The 17,069-nt window shown below is 45.4% G+C and overlaps 1 protein-coding gene across 2 annotated transcripts in view; it reads right to left on the reverse strand.

The window, feature by feature from the left end:
- ARHGAP26 (Rho GTPase activating protein 26) overlaps nucleotides 1-17,069 on the reverse strand; it is a 1,945,875-nt gene that overhangs the window by 1,145,737 nt on the left and 783,069 nt on the right. The gene's annotated exons all lie outside the window — the stretch shown is intronic.

The following is a 17,069-nucleotide window of genomic DNA, read 5'->3' on the forward strand; positions in this document are numbered from 1 at the left end:
TGCGGGAACAGGCGAGTAAACACTTCAAAGAAAATGTAGGGACGGCTGGCTCACAAAGCATCCTTTCAGAAGCTTTCAAGGCAGTCCTGCGGGGCTAAGCACAGGTCTTGATTGGCGGCATGAGAAAGGAGCACAATCTGCAATGTGAAACGCTAGAAAAAGAAATTGCCACTCTAGAGGTGGAAGTGGGGGGAAAGGGAGGAGGGGGGGTTCAGAGGCCTCATCCAGATCAAAGCCACCTGCTTCAGCTGCAGCAGCACAAAAACTCCAAGATCTGGTTGAAAATAAGGCCAGGGTGCATAAAGTGGCAATACAACGCTGTCTCTAAGATGTCGGAGACAAAGAGAATAAACGTAAAGCCTGCCTGGAACGTCGAGATAGGGGAGAAACTGGTTGGTGACTTTGAGAGATGAGGTGGGGGAAGGTATATACTACTGGGGAAGCCATTGCTGAGGCTTTTGCCACCTTTTAGGGGCGACTATACAAGTTTCCATCCGCGAGTACCGAGGAGGAATGTACGGACCTTTTAAAAGACATCTCCCTCAGTGTCCTCTCTAGGGAGGACCGGGAGAAGCTGGAGCAGGACTTGACGGAGGAGGACGTCAGGGATGCAATCAGGGAACTTCAGAGTGGGAAGGCAGCAGGCCCAAACGGCCAACCTGTGGAATTATAAAAATGTATGGTCAAGGAAATAATGGAGCATATGACAGAAATGTTCAGTGAAGGTGCAAGGAAAGAGGCTCTCCCGGGGGATCATCCACAATAATGGTGATACCGAAACCGGGCAAGAGCCCTGAGGCTTGTAGTTCATATCGACCCATCTCTCAAATGTGGAGGCCAAGGTACTCGCAAAGGTTCTGGCAAACAGACTTAAAAAGGTCATTATGATCTTGATCCATCCTGATCAAGCAGGATTCACGCCGCACTGAAGCATGAGGCTTAACCAGAGGCAGCTGTATGGAGTTGTACATATGACGGAGGCGTCTGACCATGAGAACGCGGTCCTGATGTCTCTGGATGCTCGCATAGCATTGACATATCTCTTTGCCGTCCTGGTCAAGATGGGGTTTGAGACCTCCTTTTGTGTATAGATCAGGCTCCTGTACCATGCCGAGAGCAAAGGTGCGGGTCAACGGGGTGACCTCCCGCCCATTTGCCCTATAGCGGGGGACGAGACAGGGCTGCCCCTCTCCCCAATGTTTCTTGCTCTTGCGCTGGAGCCTCTGGTAGCCAGATCCTGTACGTTTGGCTCCCAGTTCTGTGCTGTGAACTCGGGATTCCTCTATCTTAAAAGCTTGTTTTAAATTAAGGTTTTTAATGTTTTAGAAGCTCGGATAAGCGGACACTGATCCCGTTTTGCAGCACGAGCTTTCCTCTTTTGGAATCCTATTGTCGCTTTTAGACTTTTTATTTTCCTGGCATATAGTGATCTCTCAAGCTGCATATTTAGATTAGATTTAGATTGAGTTTTTAGTTGTTACATTTTTTAAAATAACTGTACCTGTTACCTTTGGCGTCCAGGGGTTGCCGCTCCTTGCGCTGGGGGTTTGGGCCTTTCTCTCTGCGGCGGCCATCTTATGGGTTGTGGGCAGGAGGGGGCGGTCTAGTTGTTTGCTACTACGATGCGGCCAGCTCTTCCCTGCTGTTTTTTAAACGGAGGGTGATGTGGCTGCGCAGCGGACATCCTGTAAGTTTGGCTCCCAGTTCTGCGCTGTGAACTCAGGGATTGCTCTATCTTAAAAGCTTGTTTTAAATTAAGGTTTTTAATGTTTTAGAAGCTCGGATAAGCGGACACTGATCCTGTTTCGCCGCACGAGCTTTCCTCTTTTGGAATCCTATTGTCGCTTTTAGACTATTTATTTTCCTGGCACATAGTGATCTCTCAGGCTGCATATTTAGATTAGATTTAGATTGAGTTTTTAATTGTTAATTGTTTTTAAATAACTGTACCTGTTACCTTTGGCATCCTGTGGTTGCCGCTCCTCGCGCTGGGGGTTTGGGCCTTTCTCTCTGCGGCGGCCATCTTAGGGGTTGTGGGCAGAAGGGAGGCGGTCTAGTTGTTTGCTACTACGATGCGGCCAGCTCTTCCCTGCTGTTTTTTAAACGGAGGGTGATGCGGCTGTGCAGCGGGCATCCTGTAAGTTTGGCTCCCAGTTCTGCTCTGTGAACTCAGGGATTGCTCTATCTTAAAAGCTTGTTTTAAATTAAGGTTTTTAATGTTTTAGAAGCTCGGATAGCAGGAGACTGATCCCGTTTCGCCGCACAAGCTTTTCTCATTTGGAATCCTATTGTCGCTTTTAGTCTATTTATTTTCCTGGCACATAGTGATCTCTCAGGCTGCATATTTAGATTAGATTGAGTTCTTTATCGTAATTTAAAAAAAAAAAATAACTGTACCAGTTACCTTTGGCGTCCCGTGGTTGCCGTTCCTCGCGCTGGGGGTTTGAGCCTGTTAGAGCCCTCCCCTGCCTTTCTCTCTGCGGCGGCCATCTGAGGGATTGTGGGCAGGAGGGGGGTGGGGGCAGTCTAGCTGTTTGCTACTACGATGCGGCCAGCTCTTCCCTGCTGTTTTTTAAACAGCGGGTGATTCGGCCGCGACGCTGGCGCGCCTAAGGCAAGTCCGTCCGCACCAGACCGGGGCCGGGGGCCGGGTACTCTGCCCCCGGGAACTGCACCACTTTGCATTATAAATATTATAGGCAGGAACTTCTTAATTTTGCTTCTCTGCAGAATTTCGGGCACTGTGCCCAGGTTGCCCCTCATTTGGGGGGATGGCAATGTGAGGCATGTGCCTAGAATCCTGCCATTATACCATATAGCGCTAGCCTGTCTGTACACGCCTTGACGGTTCCAGCTCACAGACTTTTAGGAGCTGGGTCCAGCCAATCCATTTTATGTGGCTTAATTACTGCTCCTTCACTAGGTTGTCATACTATAGAAATCAGAGAGCTGATTGAATCTACTAAGTTAGACTGTTTGTTTATCACCGAAACGTTGGCTGAAGAAGACTCTAATCCGGACGTTTTGGCCGCGTCACCCCCTGGCTACACATTCTTCAGACTTGATAGAACGGGCAAAAGGGATGGGGGGCTGGCGGCCATTACTAGGAGCAATTTTAATTGCTCCCTTGAAGACATCAGTATTAATTCAGCTGTCTATGAAGGAGCTTATTTTAAGTTACGCTCTCACTACACCATACTCTTTGAAGGTCTCCTAATATATCGTCCCCCTGGCCCCAAAAATGATTTTCTTGCATCTTGGCCGGCTATAATTGAACCCATTCCCTTGGCACCTAAGGCTATTGTATTGGGCGACTTTAACTTCCATTTAGAAGACAACCAGGACCCTTCCACAATGGAGTTTCTGGATATGTCAAATTTAGACTGGTCCCTTACGGACGTATCTGCAACCCATCGCTTAGGCCACACATTGGATGGCATTTTTTCATGACAGTTGCCTGACTAGCCTTGACAACACTGCCTTGGATTGGACAGACTATCATCTGCTGACTTTTAGGGCAGCCTGGCCCATGGCGAGCATTAAATTACCCGCAGTTTCTAGGTTAGGTAGGAAATGGCATAAGCTGGAGGAACACAGCCTAGCCTTGGCCCTGAAGTCTGGATGGAACCTCACCAGGGTCTCTCCAATTTGGAGAACTTTGACGCTGAGCTCAGGGCAGCCATTGATGGGCTTGCCCCGTTGGTGAAGCTCAACCCCAGGACAGGGTAGTCCCCTTCCTCCCCCTGGTATTCAGAGGAACTTAAGAATCTATAGAAACTCTACTGGCGGCAGAAACGCAGATGGAATGGCCATAAAACAGTAGGGGAGAGAGTTAAGCTCAGGACCACTCTTAAGAACTATAAATTGGCTATTAAAAAGGCTAAAATTGAATATTTTTCTAGTAGAATCAGGGAAGCACAAAATGGAGCTAAGGAACTCTTTAAAGTGGTTCATACTTTGACCCACCCACCGGTTTCTTCCTGGCTTGAGAACTCCCCCACTTTCTGCCAAAGAGTCGCAAATTTCTTTGAGAACAAAATTCTTCAGCTGCACTAGTCTTTCACCTGCCTCCCTCCGGAAACCGACGGAGGCGATGTAGAGGATGCTTTTTCTTCTGTCTCTAATGTGATATTGTCTGAGTTCTCCCCCTTATCTGCCTATAGAATTTCTGAATTATTGGAAGGGGTTAAGAGTCTGGCTTATCGAATGATCCTTGTCCTCCTAGGATATTAAAACCAGCATCTAAATTGGTTTCTGCTGCCTTGGAACCGGTCTATTTAGACATTTTAAGGGAAGGGGCTCTTCCCTCCCGTTTGGAAGGAATCCATTGTAATCCCTCTTATCAAGAAACCCACAGGGGAACCTAATGACTTTACAAATCTACACCCTATCTCCCTGTTACCCACCACATCAAGATATTAGAAAAACATCTTAATACTGAACTGCCCGTTTTTTTCCAGGCAAGTGGTGCTCTTGACCCTTCTCAACATGGTTTTCGCCAAGCTCATAGCACTGAGTCTGCCCTGTTATCCACGGCTGGCATTATTCAGAGAAAAGTGGATATGGGAGAAGCAGTCATTCTTGTCTTATTGGATCTTTCCATATCGCCCCATCTCTTGCTCCAGTGGTTATATCAGACTGGAGTAAGAGGCAAGGCATACGATATCCTGAAATCTTTTCTGACGGACAGATCTATTACGGTGAGCTGTGGCGATTAAGGCTAGACCTTTCCAAATCCCCTGTGGTGTTCCACAAGAGTCATCACTCAGCCCTACGCTGTTCAATCTTTATGTCGCTCCACTGGCCAAACTAGTTCGCTCTTTTGGCTTCCATGTGGTATCCTACGCAGACGACATTCAGTTAATCATTCCTGTGAATCAGAACTGGGAGGAGGTGGCAGATAGATTCCATGACTGCATGCACAGGATGAATAGCTGGATGAGCCATAATTGGCTCAAAATTAACTGAGACAAGACTGAAATTCTGTTTTTGGGCATGGACGCTAGTCCATGGAGCTCACCTTGGAGGCCTTCATCCTGCAACGATTTGCCCAGCCTGAGTTCGTCAGTCCGGTACCTAGGTATCACATTCGACAGAACTCTTTCTTTTGAGCAACAAGTCAACCAGATGGTTAGATCACGTTATTGGTCTATGAAAATGTTAAAGAAAATATTTACATTTCTTCTTGAGGAACTTAAACCTACGGTTGTCTTACCGTGGTTAGCTCTAAATTAGACTAATGCAAAGCTCTCATGCTGAATATTAGCAAGGCCGCCCTTTATAGACTTCAGCTTATTCAGAATGCGGTGGCTTGCCTTGTTTTAGATCTTCCTTGCGATGCTTCTGCCAGTGGGAGCCTTAAACGGCTCCACTGGCTACCTATTGAAAAACGGATCAAATTCAAAACACTGCGCCTTACATATAAAAGTTTATCACCAGGAGGGCTGCTCTTATCTGAGCTCTGTTTTACAGCCCTATTTGCCGAGCCGTCAGCTTAGATCGGCGAATTCGCAGCTGATCTCTGTACCACACTGCCACCGGGCTCGAAGGGGGACAATGCCTTTTCCGTAGTTGCTGCAAAACTATGGAATACTCTTCCATCCCATATTAGGCCGGAGGAGACTTATCTCCGCTTTAGGAAACAACTTAAAACCTGGTTATTTTTGCATTAGGCAGTAGGTCACCCCGCCTGTTCCCTGTAGTTCTCTGCCTCGAACTGGTTCCCCCTCATTTACAGTCCTTTGCTCCTTAGCGATTCAATACTATGGCCGGAACACGCTCTATAAATACTACAATACAATTAGGTAGGACCCTCTAGTAACAGGAATCATAGGAGCTGGGGGTGGGAGGAACGTATATCTCTGTATGCGAAAGACATCCTATTGTTTGCCACCAGACCACGCACCACGGTAGATAAGTTGCTCCACATCTTCCAAATCTTTGGAACATACTCAGGGTACGAAATCAAATGGGAAAAGTCTCTTGTCTTTCCCCTCGTGGGGACATCCCCCTTGTTCCCGGCGCGATGCCGGGCCCCAGTAGTATACTGAAGCTTCAAGTATTTAGGTATACACATCATAAGATTGGACTATGCATTCCTAAGGGAGAATCTGCACTGTCAGTTAGAGCGCCTCCAGATGGACGTGGAGCATTAGCAGGAACTCTCGATATCTCTAATGGGGAGGGCAGCCCTATTCAAGATAATAGCCCTCCCACACCTACTACACGTCCTGCAGAATGCACCTTATCGGGTACCACATGAGCTGTATCCGGAAAATCAACGGAGAACTTTGCCGGCTCCTGTGGGACGAGTGGGAGATCCTGTATCTCTCTGCCCAAGCTCCAACGTGGAGTATTCGAAGAGGGACTGGTGGTGCCAGACATGCGCCTCTATTACTGGGCAGCTCACTTAAGTATAATAAATGAATGGGTCTTTGCGGCCTGGGACGACCTGGCATATCGAGTTGACAGGGAGGCTATGGGAGATAAGGGATATCTGTCACTCCTTTATGTGACTGGGTGGGAGGGCCGGATGCCGCAACACACCCAGGCAGTGGCTCGCGCCTGGAAGGAGGCTAACAAATTTCTCGATTGGGGAACAGACTGACAAACCGGACACCTCTCTGGGACAGCACATTGCTGAGCGAGGTCGGGAAATTACAAGGATTTAGACAATGGGGGCCGACTGGAATTGAGTATTTGGGAGACATCTGAAGAGGGAGGTCGTTTGTGCCTTTCACAGCCCTGGTGGAGGAGTATGAATTGACCAACTTGGAACAGTTTAGGTATCAATCAATCAATCATTGGATTTATAAAGCGCGCTACGTACCCGTGAGGGTTTCAAGGCGCTTGGGGGTGGGGGGGCAAGGGGGGTGCTGGGGGGGAGCTGGTGTTACTGGTCGAAGAGCCAGGTCTTGAGGAGTCTTCTGAAGGTGAGTAGGTCTTGAGTCTGTTGCAGGTTGGTGGGGAGGGTGTTCCAGGTTTTGGCGGCCAGGTATGAGAAGGATCTGCCGCCGGAGGACTTTCTTTGGATGCGGGAGATGAGGGCGAGGTTAGTGGAGCGGAGCTGACGGGTGGGGGTGTAGAAGCTGAGTCTGTTGTTTAGGTAGGCTGGTCTGGTGTTGTGAAGCGATTTGTGAGCATGGGTAAGAAGCTTGAAAGTGATCCATTTGTCCACGGGGAGCCAGTGAAGGTTTCTCAGGTGGTGGGAGATGTGGCTGTGGCGGGGTACGTTGAGGATCAGCTAGGCGGAGGCGTTTTTGATACGTTGGAGGCATAGTAGGTCTTTTGCTGGAATGCCTGTATAGAGTGCGTTGCCGTAGTCCAGCCTGCTGCTGACTTTAAAATTTACTGAGGAAGAGGGGCAGGGAGGGCCCAGGAGGGAGTGAGAGGAGTGGGGTGCGTGTGGAGATAGTGACCAGGATGCTCAAAGCCTCATGTACCTCTGAAATCTCACACTGTGATATGTGTCATGGATAAGAGGTTCGTTGGCTGTAATGAACATATTCTGCATTATCTGATTAATGCATTGTGTATGCTGAGCTTTGCTTCACTAAAAAGAGTTTTAAAAAAAGAAACCAAACTGGCCATGAAAAATGCAATCCTCTATAAAAAAAAATAAAAAAACAACAAAAAAAACAACAAAAAAAAGGATGGGTTAGTGACATCATGGGTCCCAGCCACCAACAGAAAAAATGGTTGATAAAACGTATCTCGAAAGCCTCTGGCCTCACTATCCTGTCATCAGAGATAACTTCTGACATATGACTGAGGGACAACACTGAAATTATAGTCATAAACATCTATGCCCTTAATAACAACAACCATACTTTTGGATTACTCTCAATAAAAAACTCTAAACTTTACTTCACAACTGCAGAACGATTCTAGGAGGAGATTTCAATTTAACTGGGACGCCCCTTTGACAAGACCTTCTGCATGTTAATTTAAACCCAACCAATCCCATAAAATAAATAAATACTAAACATGTGCAATTCTCTTAAACTTAAAGGCATATGGAGACTATTCAATCCCGCAGGGAATGATTAATCATTTTTCTCCCATCTGCACAAGACATTCTCTCGCATCAATTATATCTTAATTGACTAAACTCACGTCCCAGTCACCTCTTCCCCAACCACTAAACCAATCCTATTCTCAGACAATGCCTTTATTTCATTACACTACAATATTGCCTGCAATACATCAGGAACAAAACCTAGAGAATGAACAACCTCATCACGGAGGAACCCTCCTTCAAGGAAATAATCAAAAAAGAGATTGATGAATACATAGAATTCAGCAGGTCTTCTGGTCCAAAAGGACAAATCATCTTGGTTACCCTGAAATGCACTATTCTCGGGCACATGATTAAACTTAGGTCAAAGAAAAACAAATTAGACAACAAAACTTTAGATCAACTAGAGCTAAAAATAAAAGCATTAGAGAAAGATCTCAAATGCACCAAAGATAAAACTCAATTAAACAATCTAACAAAACTCAAGTATGGATACAACAAGATTCTGAGTAACAAAGCCCACCTAATAACCCAAAAATACAAAGGGATCAATATTTGTGGTTGTAATAACGCTGGCAAAATACTTGTGTCTTTTTTAGAACAGAGCTGTCAGAAAACAAGAATCACCTGTGTTACCAACGAAAATAGCATCATATCGGCAAACGAAAAGGACATCCTGAATACCTTTGAAAAATATTACCATACCCTCTACTCCAAAAGTAATAACACATCTTATGACATATGCTTAAACTCCCTCAACAAAATTAATGTAACTAAGATAGATGAATCAACAAAATAATCGCTACAACAACCGATTCTATCAAACTTGGGGTGCCTCCCTTATCACTCCCTTAGAAGGCTTAATCGTCCACTTCTTCTCCACTGGCTCTGTGGAGGGCTGTGCTGCGGAGGCAACCATATTGTTATACCCAATGTCAGATTGGGGTGCACACTTCACTGATTTGTATTCTCCAGAGGAGCATTCCGACTTTTTTTGATCTAGTTAATTGCAGTGGTGTTCTAGCTGGTCACAGCGACTTTCAACTAACTATCAGATCACTAGCTCTGGTTAGTGGCCAACAAGAGAGCATAAGCATTGCTCTTGAAGAAGTTAGTCAGGCCATTAATAAAACTGTGCAGCACAAAGCAAGTATGGGCTCCTTACTTCACTAGCCTCTTTAATGACATTCTGAAAGGGGCCCCAATTCCAGTAACTTGGGCCGGCACTGAACTTGTTCCTATCTATAAGAAGGGCCTATCTATAAGAAGGGATCCCAAGAACTCTCTACTAATTACAGACTGATAAGTCTAATAGACAGTGCCCAGAAAGTTATCTCTAGGGACCTCCTGAGCAAACTTTAAGACTAGATGACCACTGCTGACGTACTGACCCCCCCCCCCAACCCCTCCTCACCACCCCCAAAAATAAGGCTTCAGAGAGTGCACCGGTACGCTGGACCAGGTGCTCCGCCTTTACCTTTTATTCTGGAAGACTGTGCAGCTGGGGGGTGGTCGTTTGTATGTGGTGTTTGTGGACCTTAGGTCTGCTTTTGCCCTTGTCCCTGGCTTGAAGCTGTGGCAAACTCTGGCAGATATGGGGGTTCTGCTATATCTGCTGAGCATGATTGTTGGACTTTTTTCCTTATGCAGGGTCATCCCCAATCTTTTTGCCTTTAGACTCTTATTTTTCTGACCTGTTGCTGTTGGCTTTTTAACTCTGAGCACTTTACCACTAATAACCAGGGCTAAAGTCCATATGCTTTTTGTGTAAATTGTATAGTTGATTGGTTTATCCATGATTGGCATATTTGATTTACTAATAAGTCCCTAGTAAAGTGCACTAGAGGTGCCCAGGGCCTGTATATCAAATGCTACTAGTGGGCCTGCAGCACTGGTTGTGCCAACCACAATATTAGCTCTGTAATCATGTCCCAGACCTGCCACTGCAGTGTCTGCGTGTGCAGTTTTAACTGTAAATTTGACTTGGCAAGTGTACCCACTCGCAGGCCTAAACCTTCTCTTTTCTTACATGTAAGACAGCCTCCTAAGATAGGCCCTAGGTAGCCCTAAGGGCAGGGTGCAGTGTATGGTTAAGGTAGGACATATAGGAATGTGTTTTATATGTCCTGACAGTGAAATATTGCTAAATTCGTTTTTCACTGTTGCAAGGCCTGTCCCTCTCACAAATTAACATGGGGGCTACCTTTAAATCTGATTAAAGTGTAGATTCCCTTTGGGAGTGGGTGAACATGTGGAGTTTGGGACCTATGAACTCACAATTTGAAAATACATCTTTTAGTAAAGTTGATTTTAAGATTGTGTGTTTGAAAATGCCACTTTTAGAAGGTGAGCATTTTCTTGCTTGTACCATTTGACTGTCTGTTAGTGGATTCCCTGTCTGGGTCAGATTGACAGTTGGGCTGGTTGCACCTCAGACTAGACAGTGACACAAAGGGAACTGGGATGTAGCCTGCATATCCTGATGAGCCATCTGTGCTAGGAGGGAGGGGAGGAGTGGTCACTCACACCTGAAAGGGCTGTGCCTGCCCTCACACAATGCAGTCTCCAACCCCCTGGTGAGTGTCTGGGGCCTGGTCTGGGCAAGGTATGATTTCACATTCAAAAGAGACTTTAATTTGAAGTAGGCCTACTTCAAAGGAGAAATTGGGTGTAAGAAGGGCACCCAAAACCACAGACTTTAGAAACAAGAGGAACCTCTGCCTGGAGAAGAGCTGAAGAGCTGAGGAAGAAGAGCTGCCATGACTGTGCTTTGTGGAGCTATCATGCAGTTGCTGCTTCTGCCACAGTAAGAGGGCGAAGACTGGACTTTGTGTGCCTTCCATCTTGAGAAGAAATCTCCAAGGGCTTGATTTAGAGTTTGCCTCCTGTTGTTTGAAGTCTCAGGGATGGCAAAGACTTATCTCTGCCAGCACTGGAGTCTCTGGAGAGACTCCTACTCTGCCATGTGGTGCCCATACAGTTCCTAGGACCCTGAAAGGAGAAGCTGGAAGCCTAAGCAAAAGGAAATCCACGCACAGAGCGCTGTGAGGGGAAAAGATTGACGCAACTCCGATCTGCGGCTGAAGAAATGACGCACCACCGGCTACGCAGCTGAAAATCGACACTCGCCGGAAATGCGACAAAAGAATTGACGCACGGAGCAGGAGAAACAACGTGAAGGATCGCTGACGGAAGCTGGGAGATTGCAACCTGCACTCAGTGGTTTTCGGATCGTGCAGCTGGATTTCTGACTCAGGTACCACTGGGTGTGTAAAAACAACGCAAGGCCTGCCCGGACCCGAGAGTGCTGACCGGACCGACGCATCGCTCTCCTGCAGAGAGAAGAAACGACGGACCCGACCCAGCGAAAGGAGAAACAACGCAAGGTCCCGTTCGTGAGTGGAATCAATGCATCGCAAGCCCTTTTTGATGCGCCCTCGCCTGTGCGGGGTAATTGTTGATGCACCCAAGGTACATTGTCACGCTAACAGTGTTAGTGTGTGTTTGAAACTACTTAAAGACTCTTTTTGATTTTTAATTGATAACTTAACTTGTGTACCATGGATTTTTGTCGTTTTGGTCTTGTTTTGTTTAGTTGTCTCTATTTTTCTAAACTGGTGTTGTGTCATTTTGTAGTGTTTTCATTAATTTACTGTGTGTGTTCGTACAAATACTTTACACCTAGCACTCTGAAGTTAAGCCTACTGCTCGGCCAAACTACCAAGGGGGTAAGCAGGGGTTAGCTGAGGGTGATTCTCTTCACCTTGACTAGAGTGAGGGTTCTTGCTTGAACAGGGGGTAACCTGACTGTCAACCAAAGACCCCATTACTAACAGTTTTAATCCAAGAATATTTGGAACATGAAGGGGTCAAGGGGTGACGGCGAGATGGTCTTTGAATATGGTGTTAAATCCTCCTCCATCTTCTTAGTGGGAGGGAAGGGAAGGGAGAACTTTGTGGTTGATTGGAGCAACCCAGGCAAGGCCAGGAGTCATTGCTTTGTACATGCAGTACTCCATGCACTGAACAAGGCATCTAACTGAGGATCACAAATAAGCTCCTGGATGTCAATGCTGAATTTGCCAAGGAACTGGACATTAAAAAGAGAAAAGGACCGTGACAATTGATTATTGATGGTGGAGGAAGCACATGGTAGTTGCCGAGCACCAATGGCAGCCATTTGCCTTATGAGGCCAGGAACATTAGTGCCATCCTGAGCAGGAGGCTGGGTGCAAAGTACAAGCGAAAGCTAAAATATGAGACGAAAGGAAGAAGACAGGCTGAATTCAGCTGGTCCCAGTGCATTGTGATTGACCACATCTACTTAGAAACAAGTTAACTAAAAAAGTGTGAAAAACAAACAAATGAACTGAAAGTAAGTAAAACAACAAGTATCTGCAAATGTAAGTTATGAATTAAAATAAAACACCAAAATAAGATGTACAGCGGGGTCCAGTTCCCCCAGCAATACAGATAAAGAAAACCACTATAAAGAAAAGATAAAACCATACATTTTAAAACGCTATCAGCAAGATGCTTACTAGGTTGAAATCGGTCCTGGGTTACTTGTGTTCTGGTTCAGGTGGTGGTCTGGCAGTTCAGACTGGACTGTTCCCATCGGAGCAGGGTCAAGACTGATTTGCATAAGGTTGGGTCCAGACTGAAGTGGCATAGTGTGCATAATAATGATGGACTGGGATGCGGCCAAGTAATCACCAGTGGTTGGTATTAATTTAAGCATTCCATCAGGGCACAAGTCCTAAAAAACAGAAGTGGGGGGGGGGGGGGACTACCAATTTAGGCAGTATGCAAGTGACATCGCATGGGGAATTACAGGAAGTGACATCAAAGAAAGTGGCATCACAACCCATGACTTTACATGGAGTGGCATCATAAGTAGTGGCATCAGATCTAAAGACCTCACACATATATTTAGTAGGTCTATCATGACGTACATTTGAGTGCATTACGAGTACACATGCAAACACTCCTCGCCTGTAACGCCTACCTGACGCAAGGTAATGCAATGCAGAGCAATGTGCTGCCTTGTGTTCATGGTTTTTTTTGTTTTTAAACAAATCAACCAGGATTTGTGTGGCACTGTAAATCCCAGATACATTTTGCATCAGGGTTGCACCAGAAAAGTGACGCAACCCTAATACAAAATCTGCGCCTCAACGTATGTATTTATTTTTAAAAACTCTGCCACAAAGAAACTGGCAACAAGAAGAAAAGGGACAGTACATCTATTCTTAATTGGATGCCAAGTCTGAATTTTAAAATATCTTATAGGGTTAAGGCACCTGCTGCAGAAATCTTTGGATTCCTAGTAAATCTGAGAGAATAATAATAATGGTAAAATAACTTTGGTGGTTAACACATTTGCTGAAAGATCTGTGTTTTGTCTAGTGCCCCTTTTTACACAAAGTAGCATAGATGGTTAATGTGTCTCCTGCAAGCACATCATGTAACATGCAGAGGACAGATTTTTATTTTATGTAGATAGGTAAGTGGGCTCCTGCTTTTAACATAGAGATACTTTTGTTACTTGCATAAATTGTATTCCTTCTAGTATAGTGCAGTGAGCTATGAAGGACGATATGCGACTCCCACACCTTGTAACCCTCACTGTCTTATGTAGTATGTGTGATTGAATGTCAATGTATTGAGCGGCTTTGATGTAAAGCACTCTGACACCCTCCATTTTGATGAATAGCACTATTAACAGAAATAAAAAAAACTGCAGCATTTAAATTGTTATTATGTGTAAATCCCAGGACAGACCAACGCATCTGACATTCTTAAAGCAGTGAATGCATATCTCTCATCTACATGGACTGCACAAAGTCAAACTTTGCCTTTAAGTACTTCTGAAGTGCTAACAAGCTGTGAGCCTTTGCTACCCTTCCACTGCATTTACAGCTAAACGTTAGGCTCCACATAGGTGTGAGGCAGGATACTCCGACAAAAAGAGGCCAGCAGGCCCCTTAAACTTGACCTTTGTTATGGAACCAGCTGGAGCATGAATTATGAAAGCTCCCTCACCGCCTGCACATTGTTGCTCAGATCGAAAGCAGACAATGTGCAGGAACTGCTGAATGTGTCCTGATCAGAAGCGGCTGGTGTTGGGGCAATGTGGTGGGAGATTCGGTAAAAACAACAACAACAAAAAGTCCCTGAATGCCCGCCACATTGCGGCTCTTCTGGCTCCACTGCAGGCACAGGCTCCCAGACTCCCCTGTGGCCAATCCTAACGCTGCTCTCACGCTGCTGGCAGCATGTGAGCAGCATCAGGATTGAGTGCGTTTGATTTGCACTCCCAGATAGACTGGGAACCTGTGCCTGCTGTCTCCAACCCAGCAAACCAGCTCAGGTTGGACACAGCTAAGTGCGCATGTCGATTTGGCCGTCCTGAGTCAGCCAGCCAAAGCTACATGTGCAATGACAACAGTTCACCTACCACTCCCCCTCGTTCCCGTCATCCCCATGGCCCAGTCTCCTAGATTTGATGCTATGGAGAAAAATAAAATTATAATACACATGTTTTATTATCATTTTATTTTTCAAGTTTTGCAGCTGCTGCAGCTAGCTGGAGGGGGGGTGTGATGCTCCGCCACAGTGTAGGGGCCGCCGCTGGTCCCGCTGGCTGAAAATTACACGGAGACATGTTCAGCATTTTACAGTAGGGTCCTGCTTCTTCTTGGCAGGGTGGACGGCGTCCATCCTGTGAAAATAGTGGGTGGACGCTGTCCACCCGTGTGTACCCATGACTTGTGCCCAGATTCCATCCATCACTTTTTTGTATAATTTTGTGCACCAGCTTATCCATAGCCTCTGCGGCAACTAAGGGTTTTAGGCCACATACACTGGTGTCAGTCTAAGGAGGCAGGGCAGGAAATGGTGGCGTAAAGACTCAAGAACGTGAGGTCAAATGAAGAAGACAGACTCAAATTCAGTTGCTCTATGTGCATAGTGACTGGGCACATTAACGTACCTACTAATCAAGAAAGTAATCTAAATAAAATGTGAGAAATACAAACCAATAAACTGAAAATAATTAATAGAAATACACTGGCTATCGCAAAACATGAGTTAAAATAAAAGGCTTGTAAAATACGCTGCACACGTGGACCGGGCTACACCAACAATATAAGAAAAGAAAGACTGGATAAAATAAGAATACAATTGTTAGCCTTAAAAGTCTGCCAGCAAAGAGCTTATCGGTTAACAAGTTGGCTGAAGATCAAGACAAGAAAATGTCTAAATGCTAAAAGGGGAATGCAATCTTGGAAAGACGCAACTAAATAATATTGTTTTTTAATGTACCTGTGTGTCTTCGAATGCTCCACTTACTTCCTCCATTCAAGTTCATAATAAGCTAAGACGCTGCTACGTGAATGAGGTAAAGAAGGACAGCAAGGGCGCCACTGCACAGAGGTACAGCGAATTCAGATGAAGCATAGATCGACCACCATTTGATGCCTGGGACACACGGCTCCATAATGTGAGAACTTCAGCACACAAAGGCGTCAAAACAGAATTACTCAATCACTAGCGGATACAAATATACAGAACAACTACCTTCGGAACAGAATGTAATGGCCCGTAAACAATACAAAAAATAACAGCAGTGCTCGAAAGAGGGGATGAAATGCGCAAAGCCATATCATGTATTACACATTAAAATACCCTGCATCGGACAAGAAGATGGTCATGCAAATAAATGTGCTTTGTAGGCACAAGATGTGCCTGCTGCGGAATTAAACCTCTTTCATATAGTTAAAATGATCAGAAAATCATCTCACACGCCATCTCCATTCCATCGACAGGCATGGACGATTAATGTGTGCAAGATCAAATGTCTTCCTCTCACACTAACTTAAATAAGATATTAGACCAGTGTTAACCTAGACCTCAAAAAAGCAAAAGAAACGTATGTTGAATGATATGTTGATGATTTTTTTCAATAATGATTTACTGAATCTCTCAACAACATAAACAGGTCGAACACAACCACTGACACACATCTCTTCCTCCTCCCGCCACACACAATTTCAATGAATGCATTTAAGTGAAGCGTAATGACATGCGCCCAGTCAGAAATGTAAGAAACACAAAATGAACCTGCTCTGGCATACGAAAACAGTGAAACGCATAAACTGGCACTTGGTGTCCCCGACTGGTCCTCAGAGAAAAATCATTAGAATAAAGATTTGAACCATTTACAAACTACGGGACTTTTTATTTATTCTTGGGTTTTCTAAGTTCTAAGTAGCATCTGTAATTTATTTGGTCAATGTTATTCGGAGAAACCGAACCCTGTCCTGAGTTAGTACACCCAGATCAGGCAGGCACGCACGCGCCACAGGATTTGAAAGCGCGTGCCACCGGCGCCTTACGATCTCATCCTCACTGTTCCACCTGCATTAAATATGGCTATAGGAATTTTCAAATTCCATCCTCACCTGTAGGCTTTGAAAGGATTCTCCCAGCGCCTATTTTTCACCAAAGTTTCCACAAGATGAGGCTTTTAATTAGTTAGAAACAAGTTCACGTTTCTGAACAAGTGCAGGCATTCCCCAACGAATTCAAAGCAGAAGTTGTCTGGGCCACCAGCCAGCCATCTGGGCTGCTCGACCTCGTTATATAACTCGTACATTTTATGCCTCTAAAACCAAAACAGTGTTCGAGAGAGAAGCAGAAAAAAACTGAAAATGAATTATGCTTAGCTGTGAGTAATGAGAGCCACAGCCATGTACAGTAGGGACGCGAGCATCACAGCAAAGCAATCTCACTGAGACAGTGGGCGCAATAATTTACTATCGTTAAAGGTCAGCTGGCCCGGAAAAGAGAACAAAATAACCGATTTTGTCAGCGTGTAACATATTTAAACTTTCGAGAGGCAATGTTTCTAATTCAAGAGCCTGTTGCAGAATTTGCCAACTAGCAGAAAACTCGAACAGCAGCATAAAGGTCGCGCTTCCAGCTTGGATTGTGACAGTGTTTGGGGCGCGTGTCTGTCGGAGAGCCTGGAAGAAGCAAGATGGCGGAG

The sequence above is a fragment of the Pleurodeles waltl genome, chromosome 7 (assembly GCF_031143425.1).
Source record: "Pleurodeles waltl isolate 20211129_DDA chromosome 7, aPleWal1.hap1.20221129, whole genome shotgun sequence".
Classification (NCBI taxonomy): Eukaryota; Metazoa; Chordata; class Amphibia; order Caudata; family Salamandridae; genus Pleurodeles; species Pleurodeles waltl.